The sequence below is a fragment of the Haliotis rubra genome, unplaced genomic scaffold, assembly GCF_003918875.1.
Source record: "Haliotis rubra isolate DU_JTF1 unplaced genomic scaffold, ASM391887v1 Scf111, whole genome shotgun sequence".
NCBI lineage: Eukaryota > Metazoa > Mollusca > Gastropoda > Lepetellida > Haliotidae > Haliotis > Haliotis rubra.
This window is the reverse complement of record NW_025765015.1, coordinates 1,814,680-1,831,245: the sequence shown is the minus strand read 5'-3', so window position 1 is coordinate 1,831,245 and position 16,566 is coordinate 1,814,680. Positions and strand designations below refer to the sequence as shown.

Sequence of the window (16,566 nt, the reverse complement as noted above, 5' to 3'; positions counted from 1 at the left end):
AATAAGGTGAGACCCATGTTGGGTCATTCTGACTTTGGCAGTCTACAGGTAAGTTTCAAGTCAAGGGCAGATAATTCAACCCAAAAGTTCCCCTTGTCCTTACATAATTATAATAGCTGATGCTATAGATAGCCTGCACTTTTCGAACACAGACACAAATTAATATCTTAGTAAGTATCAAGTTATTCAGATTACCCAGATAATTAAGCCATCACTATATCTATATAACAGTAAAGTCAAAGGTCATACTTATATTGCCCTAACACTGGTCCATGCACATAAACCTTAAGCTTGAGAGGGATCTACTTATAAAAAAAGAGCATTGTGCTGAAGTACATTTATACCTATGAATAAAAAGCTATTTATTCATTGAAAAGAAGTGTTCGACTCTTCCTGAAAACAAGACTGACAAGGTTTATTAGAAGTCTGAGTCCCGGCCGCCACAATACCACTGGTGTATTGCACTGTGTGGGACAATGACATTGCTAACAACATTTCAACATGTAAGTACTTGTGTCAGTTGAAATATGTCTGTCCCACACAGTGTCACAGAAGGACCACAGAGTGCACAGTTTCATCCCATAGATGTGTCATATATCTGTGACCTTGGCTTCCAATTCTGGTTTGTCCTGACACAACTCTCTCTGTGAAGAATGAACAGAGGCTACATCATCTTCTTTGTTTCGCTGTCTTGCCATAAGTGCACTTCAAGGCCCTGAAAATAGTGTTGCCATTGGACACTAATCTGCACAGTCATGCAATTCTAAACTCCATCAAATATTGATGCACCTCTTCACAAGATAACACCTGTATGTAGCTGGAGGAACAGCAGCACAGCCTAGTGACTTCTCCATAGAGCCATAACCAACTTAAGTAACTATCGGACATTCAAGGAGATGATCATTATTCATTTGATAAGGAGATATCATAAAATCAGCTTCCTAGTGCAGAATGAGAGTAAGAAGTGAACTTGCAATGTTTAAGAAGTTTGCTGTATCCTAATGTAAAGTATAATAAAGTACAGTTTTGCCCTGAATTTTTATAGCTAAAGCATGAAGATGCTTGCGATATATCACTGTTTCTGTCACATGTAAATATAACATAATTCATTAATTATGAGTCATGGATGTTTTTTATATGAAGTGTGTTGAACCTCTGTAAAGGGTCCCCAGGTATTTTCTAAGGCAAGCTGAATGTTTCACATCATACACGCAGTATGTGCTGACTGTGTCAATGGAACAATTTAGCTTTGGTAATACACTCCAGATGCAGAAACCAAAATGCAGAAAAATCATTTAATAATTTAGGTTACAATCGGTTGTATTAGCCCAGTCTGTTATTCTTGTTTAGTTCAATTACGAATGTAGAAACTTCTGATTATCAGCAAAAGTTTTGGAAGCATACCTTTATTTTTCCTAGAGTCCACTTTTTGTAAGAAGAAAAGAGGTAGGTGTGTGTGTGTTTGTGTGTGTGTTTAGCATTGGCTATTTTGATATGAGCTGTTTCACACCCTGTAATACGAACCAGCGATAAGACGTTTGCTATAGTTTGGCATGAAATGCATGTGGACCTGGTTTTTTGTAAATATCTCTTCATCCAATGACCCAATCGATCTCAAAATGTGCAAGTGGATGTTTTGTCAGACAACCTAATCACATTGTAAATCACCGATTTTATGCATTTGTATTAAATAATCTGTCTATGTAACTGTCAACAAAATAAACAGCAGAACGCAGAATGCTTGCAGAGGGCGGGAGCCAATGACCTGTAACAGCGTCAGTGTTGGGTCATAAAGGTCAACGTTCGTCAATGTAGGTCAGCTATGCACGTGACAGGTGTCACAGGTCGTGAATAGGGTAAGGTGGGTGCCAACTGTTAACAATCATACGGAGTTTGTTTCTCTGCGTTGTTCAACATTAACCACAAAACCCATTAGTGAGAATTATTCTGTAGGTTAAAATCTTTAAATTTTGAAAATAGCCGGCGAATGACATCTCTGATGACCCTGATGTCAAAAGAATCTAACTTTGGATGCCTACCTTTTTGTACAAGGTTTTGTTTATTTTTCACAATTTTTAGCACGATGTTCTTTTCATGCCAAGAGCAAAAGTTGTAGTTTCATGTAATCCAACGCCTTATAAATCGCTTTGCTACGTTTGCTCTCTTTTTAAAAAAATTTCAACACATTTCTAATTAAACGTTTAGCATCATCTGAATAAGCTTTCATGATGACAGCTAGAAGTAGTCAATGTGAATGATCCAAACGGTCTATCACTGTGCAGTGCACAGGTAACTATCATGAACTGCACGTGCATTGACCTTTATGACCCAACACTGCCGCTGTTACAGGTCATTGGCTCCCTCCCTCTGCAAGCATTCTGCGTTCTGCTGTTTATTTTGTTGACAGTTACATAGACAGATTCTTTAATACAAATGCATAAAATCGGTGATTTACAATGTGATTAGGTTGTCTGACAAAACATCCACTTGCACAGATTAAGATCGATTGGTTCATTGGATGAAGAGATATTTACAAAAAACCAGGTCCACATGCATTTCATGCCAAACTATAGTGGCCGTTACGGTTTGCTATGTACAGAGTAACAGCTCGCTACGGCTGAAACTTCTTTTTACCATGTGGTCTTGCCACACAAATTGTGTAAGTAAAGCTAAGCGTTATGCTTGTTGGGGCCAATTTATTTTGATAACTTTATAATTATGTAATAACTTGATCTAAAAATCGGGCCAAATGTTACAAGAATTGTGTAAAAAATTGATGTTATTTGGTATATTTTGGCATCAAGTGGAAATAATGTCTGGTTTTAATTGTCAAAACAACATACATTTAACAAATCAATGTCATGCCAGGTCACAAGTATTACAATATGTATGTGTGCAATTAAATAGTGAAGTTGCACACGAATTTTTAATTTGAGAGGCTATGGCTTGCTACACATGGACACACACGTTTGCTAGTGGCAAATGTTTTGGTTGATACGGTTTGCTAGCATTGCTTTTGTTAATACGGTTTGCTTTTGGGGGGCCTTTCAAGTCCATGAAGGACAGGTGTCATGACGTTGATGTAAAAAGTGACCTATTTGACGAAATTATACAACATTTTTTTAACACCGATCCAGAAAATGAATTGAAAATTAGAGCAGAATGTTTGTCGCCAGTGACTCACCACTGACAGGCAAATTGCAATATGTGACAAAAAATCTCAAAGTTGTCACTATAAACATTCGCAACAATGGACAAAAAGTAGTTCCGTCACCTTCAATTTATTATCCCCCCAGCATGTAATGCGGGGGGATATAGTCGTCGCCTCGTTCGTCTGTAATCATTTTGTTTCCGGAGCATAACTCAAAGACCGTTCGATATTTTTCAACAAAAATTGGTAGATATGTCAAACATGGCCTAAGGTGGTGCCTTTTGCTATTTACAGATTATTGTCATTTTTATTTTTCTCGGTTTCCATGGAAACGATTCGGACTTAGTCCCAAAAGTGAGGGGTGGGCTTCGTTTCCGGAGCATAACTCAAGAACCGTTCAATATTTTTCAACAAGATTTGGTAGATATATCAACAGAACCTTAAGTGGTGCCTTTTGCTATTTGCAGATTTTTGTCATTTTTATTTTTCCCGGTTTCCATGGAAACGATTCGGACTTAGTCCCAAAAGGGAGGGGGGTGGGCTTCGTTACCGGAGCACAACTCGAAAACTTCCTGATATCTTTCTGCAAAACTTTGCAGATATGTGAGGCAAATCCCAAAGTGGTGCCTTTTACTATTTGCAGATTTTTGTGATTTATTATTTTCTCAGTTTCCATGGAAACAATTCGGATTTAGTTTTAAAAAAAGTCATAAAAAAAAAGTCAAGCTGGACTTTAAGTAACTGTCAGATGATTTGTTTTTTCAAATATGTGGGGGCCGGGGGGATATGTCATCTTCTGATGACTCTTGTTCATGGATGTTATCAAATGGTTTTCATGCCAAACTACAACAAGTATGCGAGACTCTACATTGGGAAATTATGATCCATCTTCTTCAAGTATCAACTTTGCTGTCCCAAGTTTGAATATTTTACATTCAAATAATTGTGAAACAATTCCTCAAGACATAAAACCAACCATGATATCTCATGTTCTTGCTATTTTGAAGTCAGCTCAGAAATGGAGTTTTACAAACTGCAATAATTGTATTGATTTCACTCTTGATTTGACCATTAGCAACCGGTAACAGACACCGTAGCAAACCGTATTTACGCACATGGCTTACCATTAGCGACCATAGCATCAAATTTATAAACTGTTGTGAATATTATGTCATATCAGCCTTTCTTGACATCTAGCAGTCAATGCAGTTAACAATCATGTTATGGTAATGCTTCTTGAACATAAATATATATATTGAATTTCTCTTTACGACAAATTTAGATAATAATAAGCAAATGAAATCGAAAGCATCAACTCTGTTTGGAATCAAAGGCTCATAACAATTCCTTGAACACATTCTCATTTACAATACTTCATCTAAATATTGACTATCTATGATTGACAAGATTTTTCCAATATAGCGTATAAATATGATAAGTTGTACCTGTCACCGTGACACAGCTAATGTTATTCAGCCGTAGCGAGCCATTACTCTGTACATAGCAAACCGTAACGGCCACAAGCAAACGTCTTATCGCTGGTTCGTATTACGGGGTGTGTGTTTAGCATTGGCTATTTTGATATGAGCTGGCCGGGAGAAGATTCAACCTGGAACACAGGGTTAGAATTGGTCTTCACACTTGGTCTGCTTATGTTTGTGGCAACTAATTCGGCAACAAATGGTTAGGTTCACTGACTGATTCATATTTGTCATCATATCCCATTGTGTAAATCGTTGATGTCTGTCTGTGAATTGTCTGGTCCAGATTTGACTGTTAAAAGACTGCTGTTATACAGCTGGAGTAGTATATTTCTGCAGGCATCAAAGTAGCTAGGTAAGCGATGATGTTCCTTTTACTTTGCCACTATTAAGAGCCGGGCAGTAGAGTTGAAGAGGGGGAGAAAACTTTGGAGATGATCCACAGACCAACAAAAAGGATTTCCAGTATTAATAAATGATGATTCACCACTAATCACATGGCCACAAGAGGACCAGGTCAGGAATGTTTAGATGAATGAACTGCAGAGATGCCAACCCTTACGCTTTGGGCGTAATTATTACGATTTTGACCATTTAATTACGCCATTACACTTAATCTGTGAAAATTACACTTTTCTACTCGTTTTACAAAAATAAAAAAAGTGGATAAAATTTCACAGGGAAGTCTTTCATGACGCACCGGTACAGGGGCTCAGAAATGGTCTTACTCTTAGCATAGTGCTCATTGCAATTAACTTGTAAGGACTTAAAGTATTTTGTGTCACATGACCAACAATTTTGTGAATAAACCTTCTTAAAAAGTTATCACCTTTCACTAAGTACTTTTTTTAAGTATTACACTTTTTGACCTCCAGTTTTACACTTAGGCCCAAAATAGGGTTGGCATCTCTGGAACTGTGTATGATGTAAGTTTCAATCAGAAAGTCTCCAGGTTCATCATTGTTTGTTGTTTTGAAGCAGACATAGCCATTACATTGACTCCACCAAGGGACATTATATAAGGTTTATGTGCTGGATAGCTTTTAATGTGTTGTTGAATTGGTTTTCAGTCAAAATCAAATGTATTCTCACAATCACAGGAGTAAAAATATCTTATGACATATTTGTAAGTGCATAATATCCATGTACTGTAAACCTTGGAATTAACCTGAGAGGGAATAATTAAATGTGAAAAATGCAAGAGGTCTTTGCTTGCATCAATTAAACTTTGCATTTATGTTTCTAAAATGGGTGTTTCTATCATTGTTTCACTTCAGATGGTGGAATTACCAATAGAGAATACTACACGAGGTCCCATTACATACGAATTATACGAAACGAGTGTCCTTCCTATACCAAAGGAAGGTCACGAGTTTCGTATAATTTGGATGTTATGAGACCGAGTGTGGTATTTTATTTATTATTTCCCCGGCCTGTAATGTGGGGGGATATAGTCGTCGCCTCGTCCGTCTGTCCGTTCGCCAGTAATCATTTTGTTTCCGGAGCATAACTAAAAAACCGTTCGATATTTTTCAACAAAAATTGGTAGATATGTCAAACATGACCTAAGGTGGTGCCTTTTGCCATTTACAGATTATTGTCATTTTAATTTTTCTCGGTTTCCATGGAATTGTTTTGGACTTAGTCTTAAAGACGGGTGGGCTTCATTTCTGTAGCATAACTCAAAAACCGTTAAATATTTTTCAACAAGACTAGGTAGATATATCAAACAGAACCTAAGTGGTGCCGTTTGCTATTTGCAGATTTTTGACATTTTTATTTTTCCCGGTTTCCATGGAAACGATTCAGACTTAGTCCCAAAAGGGAGGGGTGGGTTTCGTTTCTGGAGCACAACTCAAGAACCGTTAAATATTTTACAACAAATCTTGGTAGATATATCAAACAGAACCTTAAAGTGGTGCCTTTAGCTATTTGCAGATTTTTGTCATTTATGTTTTTCATCATTTCCATGGAGGGCTGTGGGGTAGTGTAGTGGTTAAAGCGTTGGCTCGTCACGCCGAAGGCCTGGGTTCGATTCCCCACATGGGCACATTGTGTTAAGCCCATTTCTGGTGTCCCCCGCCGTGTTATTGCTGGAATATTGCTAAAAGCGGCGTAAAACTAAACTCAGTCAGTCAGTCAGTCATTTCCATGGAAAGGATTTGCACAAGCTTTTTGAAGCTCTCTTAGTGTAAAGTCAAGCTGGACTTTAAGTAACTGTCAGATGATTTGTTCTTTCAAAGATGTGGGGGCCGGGGGGATATGTCATCTTCTGATGACTCTTGTTACCCACATCTTACATGCATTAAATTGACAAAATAGCATATTTTTGTTATTTTTATGGTTTCAAACCGAAACCTGTTTCATAAAGAGGTTGCGGAAGAACGTTGTTCTGTAGTACACTTTTTGCATGACGTCACACTGTAATGATGTCACTACGCCTTGCTCATCTGCCCCCTTGGTAACCGACGTCACGATGCATGTCAGTTGTCATTGCCTCATACACCCTCCTACATTAAACTACTCCGTAGCACCCTGTTTCTTAGTTTGCCGTTGCTCCCTTGGCTAACATCACTGGTGGAAACTTTGCGTTTATGTTTTTCGAAGCATATAATGTCTCATTTCGACTCACAATTAAACAGCAATACGGTAACGTTCGCAATGTTTACATTCCCACAATGCATATAAGTCATAGAATGAATGAATTCACGTGTTTGTTATGAATGAAAAAGTTGTTCCGTCATAACGTGACCTAATTGAGAGGTCATTGGTTATCCAATCAAATCTTTGAATCTCAGGTCAACACGATACAACACTCGTGTGACATATAAGATTAGTATGCAACTACCCATACGTTGACCACGTGGGTAATAAATATAAACATGCAACAGTCATCAAGAGATGACAAATGCCACCTGTCTCCCACAAATGATGTCACCAAATTTGGACTCAGTCTTTTTGAAGGGTAGGGTTTGTGTTCGGAGAACCCAAAAACTCTAAAACCACTTCACCCATCTTCACACAACTGTGGAGTTGTTAATTTGTTGATTTGTTGATAAGCAATTAAGTTCAACTGAATATATAAATTTTAAATGAAGACTTTACAAATATGATAACATACTATCAATGATATGTATTTTCATACTTAGAGGTTTTGAAATTGAAGGAATCAAATGAATTGTTTGAGGTCTCAATGTTGAATTGGGGGAAGGGGAACACATGAGTTTTATGAGTAAAAACACTTTCTTTTTTGATTAATATTGAGTCACACTTTTGTCTCATCAATATGGAGGAGCATCAATTTCAAGATTTACAGTGTTCAGTATGGAGGTGCATCAGTTTCAAGATTTACAGTGTTCAGTATGGAGGTGCATCAGTTTCAAGATTTACAGTGTTCAGTATGGAGGTGCATCAGTTTCAAGATTTACAGTGTTCAGTATGGAGGTGCATCAGTTTCAAGATTTACAGTGTTCAGTATGGAGGTGCATCAGTTTCAAGATTTACAGTGTTCAGTATGGAGGTGCATCAGTTTCAAGATTTACAGTGTTCAGTATGGAGGTGCATCAGTTTCAAGATTTACAGTGTTCAGTATGGAGGTGCATCAGTTTCAAGATTTACAGTGTTCAGTATGGAGGTGCATCAGTTTCAAGATTTACAGTGTTCAGTATGGAGGTGCATCAGTTTCAAGATTTACAGTGTTCAGTATGGAGGTGCATCAGTTTCAAGATTTACAGTGTTCAGTATGGAGGTGCATCAGTTTCAAGATTTACAGTATTCAACAAGAAAAAAAACAAATTCAGATTGGTTGAAACTGAGACTCAAAGGCTATGAAACTAGAAATACATATATACCATTTTTCACCACTCTAAAGGCTATGAAACTAGAAATACATATATACCATTTTTCACCACTCTAAAGGCTATGAAACTAGAAATACATATATACCATTTTTCACCACTCTAAAGGCTATGAAACTAGCATATATACCATTTTTCACCACTCTAAAGGCTATGAAACTAGAAATACATATATACCATTTTTCACCACTCTAAAGGCTATGAAACTAGAAATACATATATACCATTTTTCACCACTCTAAAGGCTATGAAACTAGAAATACATATATACCATTTTTCACCACTCTAAAGGCATGGGACTTCTGTTAAGAAAAGGTTGTGATGTCATCAAAATATAGTGTAGCAACAGGCCTTTGAAGATATAATTGATCAGTGAGGAATATTGATAGATATTGGTGAAGTTAGTTGTAACCTGATGTGGTAAAGTCCACATTGTTCGTAATACCTGTTTCTGGTGGAAAGTTTGGTGCCTACAGGAAAAGGTTCTGTTTCCGCTTAAGCATGTGACTCAAACACATTTCCAGTCAATATGAAGTAACACAAAATGCTCTGACATGTTTAAACAGTATAATAACTCATGGCATGCATTTCATGTATTTTTTGTTTTACATTTAGCAAGTAAAGTTGAGGTTTTGTAATTGTAGTAGTGAGGTTTGGTTTTGTAATGACAATTTGTATGATTATGCTTGTAAGAAATCTTACAAAGATCAAGTGAATGGAAATTTCCTTTGTTGTTTGCAGATGATGTTTTGTGTCGTCATTATGGCTGGAGCTCACAACAGTGATGACAAACAACAGCAGCAGCAGCAGCACATCAAGTGCTGGAAAATAATCACCAACAGACCCGTCACGAGAATGGATTGTGTAACTATTGATCAACAACTCTTCACAATTTGTACCTGGGCAAATTACTGATACCAGTTATAATGCTTAATAATACAAAATTAATATGATTGTACAAATGTTACATAGAGCACAAGTGCCAGTGGTAAATTTCTTTGGCTTGACCAACTGATGTCACAGTTTTCATGTGGACATACACACACAGACACAGAGCCTTGTAGTTTGTGTACACACTACCCCAGACTGTAGCTTACAAATTATGCATCAATGAGCATATTGGACATTGTATGAACTTGATGAATATGATGGAAAGCTCAGATATTCAGGAAGCTCAGCCGTCACTATGAAGGTTCACCATGCTCCTGTAGTCATACACAACGTGTACAAACTGGAAAACTTTAATAATTACATGCTTCAAATCATTTACCTTACTAGCCATTAGAGTCTGGCCATGATATACTACACCGCACATGGTCAGTGGCCATGATATACTTCACTGCACATGGTCAGTGGCCATGATATACTACACTGCACATGGTCAGTGTTTGGCCATGACAGACTACACTATACGCAGTCAGTGGCAGTGATATACTACACCACACATTGTCAGTGTGTGGCCATGATACACTATACCATATATGGTCAGTGTGTGGCCATGACACACTATACCATATATGGTCAGTGTGTGGCCATGATACACTATACCATATATGGTCAGTGTCTGGCCATGACAGACTACACTAGACATGGTCAGTGTTTGGCCATGACAGACTACACTATACGCGAGTCAGTGGCAGTGATATACTACACCACACATTGTCAGTGTGTACCATATATGGCCATGATACATAGACTATACCATATATGGTCAGTGTCTGGCCATGATAGACTACACCATATATGGTCAGTGTTTGGCCATGACAGACTACACTATATATAGTCAGTGGCAGTGATATACTACACCACACATTGTCAGTGTGTGGCCATGATACACCATACCATATATGGTCATGACAGTGTACACTAGCCATGGTAGACTATGACCTATATATGGTCAGTCAGTGGCCATGATAGACTACACCATATATGGTCAGTGTGTGGCCATGATACACTATACCATATATGGTCAGTGTGTGGCCATGACACACTATACCATATATGGTCAGTGTGTGGCCATGACAGACTATACCATATATGGTCAGTGTCTGGCCATGACAGACTACATGAGACATGGTCAGTGTTTGGCCATGACAGACTACACTATACGCAGTCAGTGGCAGTGATATACTACACCACACATTGTCAGTGTGTGGCCATGATACACTATACCATATATGGTCAGTGTCTGGCCATGATAGACTACACCATATATGGTCAGTGTGTGGCCATGATAGACTACACCATATATGGTCAGTGTGTGGCCATGATACACTATACCATATATGGTCAGTGTCTGGCCATGATAGACTACACCATATATGGTCAGTATGTGGCCATGATACACTATACCATATATGGTCAGTGTCTGGCCATGATAGACTACACCATATATGGTCAGTGTTTGGCCATGACAGACTACACTATACGCAGTCAGTGGCATTGATATACTACACTGCACATGGTCAGTGTCTGGCCATGATACACTATACCATATATGGTCAGTGTGTGGCCATGATACACTATACCATATATGGTCAGTGTCTGGCCATGATAGACTACACCATATATGGTCAGTATGTGGCCATGATACACTATACCATATATGGTCAGTGTCTGGCCATGATAGACTACACCATATATGGTCAGTGTGTGGCCATGATAGACTACACCATATATGGTCAGTGTCTGGCCATGATATACTACACCATATATGGTCAGTGTTTGGCCATGAATAACTACACTATTTTAGAAATTTAGAAAACTTGCCTCACAATCAATAATGGGTGGTAACAGCTAACTGCAGCATTGTTTACTGGAAGTATATCAATTACGATAGCAAAGTCTAGGATAAAAGAAACAAAGGATGAATAGTATATGACGTTTTTCATAAAATATATTATGTACACGAACCTATGGTGAGTACATCTCATTTGCATACTATAGCTTGCATCAGAAACATACATTTTGACTTTGATGAAATATCAAGGGGTAAAAATGACACGATTTGCTCTTCTGTAAACTCCTCTATTTCAGATGAGTTTACAGAAAGTGTTAAAAACAAACGTTGGGAAAAACGATAGTCATAGAATATTTAACAATCAAACTTTAGTTGTGTTCAAAACTACGAAATAAATGACAAAACCCATTTTATTTCTCTTTCCCGGAGTATTTTACATGCCACTGATATGCTCCTGTACATACGCTGTATCTGTGATAAATGATACGTTGTTTTGATGACTGCTTCCAGTTTACAGTGCTCTCCTGAGGGAGGCACATTAGTCAGAAGTTAGTAGAGGATTCAGGAGTCCAAAATAATACACCTTCTCTTTGTTTAGCCAGGAATTAATCCTCTGTCCATCCATATATTCCATTTAACATTTTGTAGTTTCCACATCTCTCAAAATATTTGTGATTTTCCCCAAGTATAATGTTTGTTATATAAGGTTGTATAGAGATTTCTGTTCACACACTCACTGACAACACTTGTTTTAATAAGCTGAAATGTTTATCCAAGCAAATGTTATTGGGTCTGACCCTGCAAAGTGCTTACCGAATTTCAAATATTGCCAGCATGGTAGCCATAATGAAAATGTTATTTTTGTTTTTATTTTCTGTGTGCATCATTGAAATTTGCTCTTCAGTAAACATATGGTGTGGTTTAAAGCCTTTTGTATTTTTTACAGATTTAGTTTTGTTAGTCTTCTTTGACTCGGTGTTTGCATTGAAGAAGAAATGTGTGTCTTTCACTTGAATAATTCAAAGCAAAAACATAAAAGACACAAATCATGTCACTGTGCCACAACTGACCATTCTTTCCACAGTGTTCTTGCTTCTTGAATATAGCCTTTTTACACACTCTCCAGCTTCCGTCATGTACTGGATGTTCTTGTGTATGGTGAGCAATTTCCAAATTTACCTTGCGCATTATGCTAAAGTGCACAGCCAGGTATAATGCATACTTACCCATACTTATGTACTGATAAAAATATGCACAATACGGTAGGAAATAATTTTGAAAACTTAGCAGATAAACACCACAGCAAAGGCGTACGGTCTAAGAATCATTTACTGATGTATGTATCTGAAAAAGTATTGTTTTATTGTTTATTGACCTGTTTACACAAGACTAGCAATGTTGTGGTGCATATATGAAACGAAACACAAGATTACTGATTACTAATTTCCATTCAGTACTCTAAATGTAGTCTTAGTCTTAAGTTTTTCCATTACTCCTATATTGAAAAAATAAAGAGTATGTACTCCTGATGTTGAAAAATTATCATAAATGACGCTAACCAATTATTTTCGATGATTGATAGGTTGTAATGAACCAATCATCAATTATGAGATTTTAACCAATTCCCAACACTAGTTTTGATGCTATGGTAGAAGGAACTATTAGACCTCTATAACATCATTGCCATAATCATATAATTTGGTTGTTATCATTTTGATTTATTCTTCAAATTTTCACCAAAAATCCTCCTGACTTATAACTATACATAAGTAGTTGTATCTGTATTTGCATATAGTTGGGGAAAAGTTTGCATATTTCCTGTATGTCCTGGAGGAAACATCAAGAAAAGTACAAGAATCTGTACTTTACTGAGAAAGTGTAATCCCAAATATAACATGTTACATTTGACCACTTTCTAAATGGCATTGTGTATTCATTTTTATTAATTGTTGTTTTCCTATTCATATTAGTTGTTGGTTATTAATTTCGGATGCATATTGACAGGGATGTTCTTCACTCTCACAGTCAACATTTCACAAGAAGACTGAAATCGTTAAAAAAGCCAACAAGGGAAACAGCAAAAACGATATGGATGTGTCAGCAGTTTTTTCTACTATCTATCCACTTCACCCTGCTAATCTACCTCTACCTCTAACTAAACAGAGTAGGAAGAACTTCCTCCTTGTTTGAACATAATTTATTCACTGTTGAAAGGGATTGGGCACAGGTTTGTAACTTACCACCTGCTCCCATCAGAAACATGAACAATAATGAATGGACGTAATGAATGGACGTGATATATTATATTATTATTATATTATTCATTAATAAAAGCGCTTACTTCGTACAATGTATTTATGCACATGTCTAAAGATATTTTCATTAATAGTATTTGGCAATGTCTAAGTGAACTTTTGATAGTTCAAAGTCTTGCTTCAGATCAAAATGGCAGCTGACAAAGTTTGGACATTTTAAAAAGAAAAGATTAGCATCTTCCACCGGAGCACCACAATTGCAAGCTTAACTCTCTGATAAATTTTACATGAAACAGATCTGCATGTAATTAACTACACAAATGTCTAGCTTTGTGTGTACTATATTTTGGAGCTTTGTCATTTTTTATAGATAACTTTGATTTAAACGATGATAATGAATTTGTACATTTTGTTGTAGAGGAGAGAGCATTCCATAAACTTGCAGAAACATAAATAAATGACTTTTGGAGAATTGAGGTGCAAAATTTAGGAATAGCCAAATTTGATTTGTTACGCAAGTTGTATCCTGAAATGGTTTCAGTAAAAGGTGGAAGTAAATCTATCAGGTAATCAGGAGCTTGCATATTAACAATTTTGTAGAATGTACAGAGTTTTCTTGGTGTTCGTCTAACTTCCAGTGGTAACCAACCAGTTTCACTGTCTAAACTGAAGCGAATTTAGGCTATCCGGTTACAATTCTTGCTGCTTCAAGTTGTAACATTTCAAGTTTATCACAAATAAAGCTTGGGCAATTATCCCAGACCTCAGATGCATACCGGTATTCTAAAATAGGTCTAATACTAGTATACATTTCATACACACTAGAAAGGATATATCTAGGTAATATGTACTTCAGCGTCCGTAATGAGGAATTGACAATTCTTGCTGCTTCAAGTTGTAACATTTCAAGTTTATCACAAATAAAGCTTGGGCAATTATCCCAGACCTCAGATGCATACCGGTATTCTAAAATAGGTCTAATATACATTTCATACACACTAGAAAGGATATATCTAGGTAATACGTACTTTAGCGTCCGTAATGAAGAATTTTTTAGGCCTTTTCTATTACAGCAGATACATGATGAGACCATTTTGTATTATCTGAAAAGATGACACCGAGGTGTTTATGTTGATGTACACGTTCCAAATGTCCATTATTGAAAATCAAGTCAGGAACTTGAGGACAATTTCCATTTTTAAAAAGCATGAATTTTGTCATATTCAGGTTAAACTTAACTAACCATTTGTCAGCCCATTCATTCAATTTTGCTAAATCATAGTTAAGAGTAGCTTCTATGGTTTTTGCATCTTTTCCTGCAACACCAATTGAAGTGTCGTCGGCAAACAGTCTTGGGACATTTGTTAGAGTTTCAGGTAAATCATTGATGTACACAAGGAACAAAAATGGACCAAGGACAGATCCTTGAGGAACCCTTGCAGTAACATTTATTATTTAATTCTTTTGATAATGTACCATTGATGGAAACACTCTGAACCATGAGCACCATAATTTTCTAATTTGTGCAATAACCCTTTATGCCACACCCTGTCAAAGGCCTTTGAAATGTCACCCAAAACAATCATACAATAAAGGTGATGAGTATCTAGAGCTGAACATATATTGTGATAAATTTCAGTGAGTTGAGATGTGGTTTGTAGTAAAACCTGATTGAAATTTACTTAAAATGCTATGTTTATTGAAATTGTTTTGTAAATGCTTTAACAACATTTTTTCAAAACATTTCCCAAGGATAGATAATAAACTTATGGGCCTTAACTTAATTAGTACAATACACTGACTCAAAGAAATATTATACAGTGAACAAAGAGGTTCAGCTATTGATGTACAAATTCGTTTTAATATTCTCATATTAATACCATCAGGTCCACTAGATTTGTTTGCTGGTAAAGTCTTAATCATATCCGATACTTCCTTTTCAGTAACACTAACGCTTGTAATGCTGTTGGGACAGTGATGGCAAACAGGTGGCAAAGTCTTGCCCTCATCATTGATATTGGAAACAGATACAAAATATTTTTTCAATGTTTGGGCTTTGTCAATGTCTGTAAATGCTGAAGGTATTCCGGAATCATCAGTTACGAGAGGGGGAATGGGTCCTGATGAAGTAGAACCTTTCAACAAATAATTAAAAACCTTCCAATAATCTGCTGATTGAATAGTGAGAACATAAAAAACTGCCTAAATTCGAATAAAATTTTACTTGGCTATTTTTTTAAGATTGTTTACTTTATTCCTCTGCCTTTTGAGTTTAGATACATCAGAAGTATTCAGTGTTCGAAATGCTCTTTTCCTTAAACGGTCTCTTTTTCTAATTTCTCTCCGAAGTTCACTGTCAAACCAAGGTTTTCTTTAGGTCTAACTGTAACGTTCCGAGTTGGGATACATCTAACCATATATTCCTTAAGCAGAGAAGTAAATATTGCACAAGCGTTGTTAACATTTTGAGTTTTAGAAAAAATACTCTCCCATTTAGTTTCCCTAATCAGATTATATAAAAGCATCATAATTACCATTGTTATACAACAAAATTTGCTTCTTGTATGCACTGTTGACATTTACAAAGTTTGAAAGATAGACATAGGTTCCCTTGTGATCACTAATATCTGATGTGGTTCAGTAATAACATGTTGTAGGTTGTAGTGAATAATCAGGTCACGTATGTTGTGAAAATGAGTACATATAAGATCTTGATTAAAATCTCCTAGCAAAACCATGTGTTTTGATATATCAAGAGCAGAACTAACTGAATTATCCAGTGAATTCCAAAAACATGACCCAGTGTTAGGTGGACGATATGACACACATAACATTAAACATTTATAAGGCAAAAATATCTGGAACCACGTCATTTCACACATAGGTGTTTCTAAATCCTGTCTTCTTTTAACATGTAATAAATCAGAAAAATATACTATAATACCTCCACCAAAACAATTTCTATCCCTTCTGAAAGGGGGTTGATAGTGGTCAATGAGTAGCTGTTTAGTCGGGATTTTACTATCTAAATGTGACTCGGTAAAACACAAAATATCAAAGTTAGAATATTTAACAATTTATG

At 36.5% G+C, this 16,566-nt stretch overlaps 1 protein-coding gene across 1 annotated transcript in view; it reads left to right on the top strand.

Moving 5' to 3' along the window:
* Window positions 1-12,155, top strand: part of LOC124288157 (F-box/LRR-repeat protein 5-like) — a 72,680-nt gene extending 60,525 nt beyond the window's left edge. The window contains exons 10-11 of the mRNA XM_046724739.1: window positions 9,231-9,943; window positions 10,427-12,155. The gene's annotated coding sequence lies outside the window, so the exon portion shown is untranslated. The remainder of the gene's footprint in view (window positions 1-9,230; window positions 9,944-10,426) is intronic.
* The last annotated feature ends 4,411 nt before the right edge of the window (window positions 12,156-16,566 follow it).